A 3,518-nucleotide genomic window follows, 5' to 3' on the forward strand; every position below is an offset into this window, starting at 1 on the left:
TATTCCAAATCCTTCTCCACTTCTGGGGTCAGGCAGCAGGATTTCGGCTCTTTTCCTGATTTCACTTTTTTTCTTTTCTTGTCTTGTCTTTTTTGAGACAGGATCTCACTCTGTTGCCCAGGCTGGAGTGCAGGGGTAAGATCATAACTCACTGCAGCCTTGAACTCCCAGGCTGAGCCATCTTCCTGCCTCAACCCTCAGCTTCCAAAGTAGCTGGGACCACAGGTACCTGCCACTACTTTTAGCTAATTTCTTTTACTTTCATAGAGACAAGGCCCTTGCTATGTTGACCAGGCGGACCTCAAACTCCTGGCCTCAAGCAGTCCTCCTGCTTCAGCCTCCCAAAGTGCTGAGACTTGAGCTAAGCTCTGCCTCAGATGGAATTAAGGGGAGGAAGGCTAGTGTCATCTGAAGACTGCAGCAGCTTCCTCTGGGCTTTAAGCATCCATATCACTGGCACCTGAGCTGCCCTTTCTTTTTGTGGCCAGGAAACTATTCATCTAAGAGAAGTCTAAGCATCAAGGAAGTGCAGCCAGTGTGAAGGGCTTGCGTGGTCCCAGTGGCACCCTGCACATGGTGAGCTCAGGACACCTTCAAGAATCCAGACACCACTGGTCACAGTGCAGGTCCGTGCTGTCTTCCAGATGGTGTGGAGGCAGCAGACATAGCCACCTTCCCACCATCTTGGTTTCCTATGAGAGTCTTTGGTTAATGGCAGCCTGCCCTACTAGCCTTGGCTCGCCACTGTTTCCCCAGTCCCCAAGCGTTACCTGGGCATGAACGTGGAGGCTCAGCTCCTTCCATCCTGAGAGTGAAATGAAGCTGAAAGAAACACAAGAGGAGGCTGAGACTAAACCAAAAATCATGGGACAGTGAAGACACTGGCTCTTAGTGGAGGCTGGCATGACTCCCAAGCTGTCCTGCCTTCCTGAGGCACAATTGCTTTCAAGGATAATACAATGATTAAATCTTCATCTACCGACATATGATACCTAAATCTTCATTTAACCCATATTTACTGAACACTTACTATTGGTCCCTAACTAGGGTAGTTGGGGTGGCTGATATTAATCAAAGAATCACATGGGGTGACAAATATATAATTGAAAACTAATGTTAGTGTGATTAATAAACAAAGAATATGTTGCAACTAAAAATCAAAAATGAGTCAGGCACAGTGGTCCCAGCACTTTGGGAGGCTAAGGCAGGAGGATTCCTTGAGACCAGGAGTTCAAAACCAGTCTGGACAACCTAGTGAGAACCCCGCCCCCCACCATCTCTAAAAAAAAAGTTTAAAAATTATCTGGGCATGGCAGTCCATGCCTATAGTCCTATCAACTTAGAAGGCTGAGGTGGGAGGATCACTTGAGCCCAGGAGTTAGAGGCATAGTAAGCTAGGACTGGGCCACTGCACTGTATCCTGAGTGATAGCATGAGACCCTGACTCTTAAAAAAAAAAAATCAAAACTGAGAAACAGCTTTAGGGATGAGTCTCAAGGAAGGTCACTTAAGGAAGGGGCATTTAGGAGAAGGCCAGGCCATGTTAGACTGAAATGTATTTTAGGCAGAGAGACCAGCTTGCACAAAGATTGAGACTAGAAAACTCCTAAGAATTTAAAGCAAGGGAGAGAAGAGTTGGGAGAGATTGACTACAGGTAAGACCAGAAAAGTCTTGAGGACCCAATCAGACAGAAGTCTTAAGATGTGTCAGTCTGAAATGCATCCATCATGACCCAAAGCAGGACCAGCCCTAGAACCCATCACTGACCTCAAAGGAAGCCTGTTCAGCTGCCCAAGTGAATATGCTTTTTAGGGTTTGCATGTCCATTTACTCTATGAGCAAAGACATGCACTGAACACTACATGGCAGACCATGAGAATGCAATAGTGAATTATGCATAACTCTGGCCTTCAAGAAGCATCTCACCTAGTGGTGGACACTGTCCAGGAATCAGGATTACAATACAGTGTAATAAGGTGTTACCATCAAATATCAAAGCCTAGAAGAGCATGGAGACCTTCCTAGAGGGGGATACAATTCAGTGGAATCTTAAAACACATTTTGGAATTTGTAAAGAGGAAGAAGAGGCCATTCCAGGCAGAGGATAAAAGGTATTGATAGGCATCACACTTTGGCTCTGATCCGGGTTCTCAATCTGTCACACATTAGAAACTCTTGGGAGCTTTGAAGATTTGGGATAGCCGAACTTCACCCTCCAGAGATTCTGATTTAATTTTCCTGGGTGTGGGGCCTAGATGATCCTAAAGTGCAGCCAGATTTGGGAACCCCTGCTCCAGTAAATCCTAAATTATAATCAGAACCTTGGAAGAAGGCCAGGCATAGTGGATCATACCTGTAATCCCAGCATTTTGGGAGGCTAAGGTAGGAAGGTCACAAGGCCAGGAGTTTGAGATCAGCCTGGGCATCATAGTGAGACCCCATCTCTAAAAAAAAAAAAAAAAAAAAAAAATATTTAATCAGCCCAGCATAGTGCTGCTCACCTGTGGTCCCACCTACTCCAGAGGCTGAGGCAGGAGGATCACTTGAGCCCAGGAATTAGGAGACTGCAGTAAAGCTATGATTGTACCACTGCACTGCAGCCTGGGTGACAGAGGAGACAAAAAAGAGCCTTGGAAGAAGACCTTGCCCAATTGTCACCTACGTGGCCTTGCCATTCTGCTATTAGGATATTTAAGATCTGCCCTGCAAAGCTCAGAGCAGCCACACCAGACCTCAGGACAAAGTAAGTACCGAAGAGGCTTCAGGCTGGGCAAGAGAGGTGCCTACTCAGCCATCTCCCCAGCCATGATTAAGCACTCCTGGCAAGGGTGTGCACAGTGAAGGTAGCCAAGGCAAAGAAGCAAGGGAGAGCAGCGTGGATGCAGAGGAGCCCCCGATGTGCTGAGAACCCAGGCCCAGCACTGGCCCTCCAGGGTTCAGGTGCACTACCTGAAAATGAGGTGCAGGCATCAATTCCCCAACTTCAGACGTTCAAGTTCCAGCTTCATAATGTTGCCCTATTCACCCACTATTATTTCCTCACCATTTCTCCTGGCTTAATTAAATGTATTTCAAAAGGAAACTTTGTATCAAGTGGATATTCAGAAATGGAAAGCCAGTCTCCTTTGTCCTAAGTAGAAGCCACCTAAAGAGTCAATTTCATTGTTTAAAATAATGTTATTAAAGTCTGACTAGAAAAAAAAAAAATGTCTGGTTAGACATCATTGCATACTAAAGCCTCCAACCCTGAATCCTGTCTGCATTTGCTTTCTGTTTTTAATTTTCATTTTTAGTGTGGAAAATATACATAACATCAAATGTACCATTCTAACTCTATAGTTTAGCGGCATCGTGTACATTCACATTGTTATGTCACCAGCACCACCATCCATCTCCAGAACTTTCTTCATCTTCCCAAACCAAAACTCCATACCCATTAAATCATAATCCCACCGCCACCACCATCCTCCTTCCAGCCCCTAAAAAGCACCGTTTGACTTTCTGTCCCCACGATACC

This window comes from Saimiri boliviensis, chromosome 1 (assembly GCF_048565385.1).
Source record: "Saimiri boliviensis isolate mSaiBol1 chromosome 1, mSaiBol1.pri, whole genome shotgun sequence".
Classification (NCBI taxonomy): domain Eukaryota; kingdom Metazoa; phylum Chordata; class Mammalia; order Primates; family Cebidae; genus Saimiri; species Saimiri boliviensis.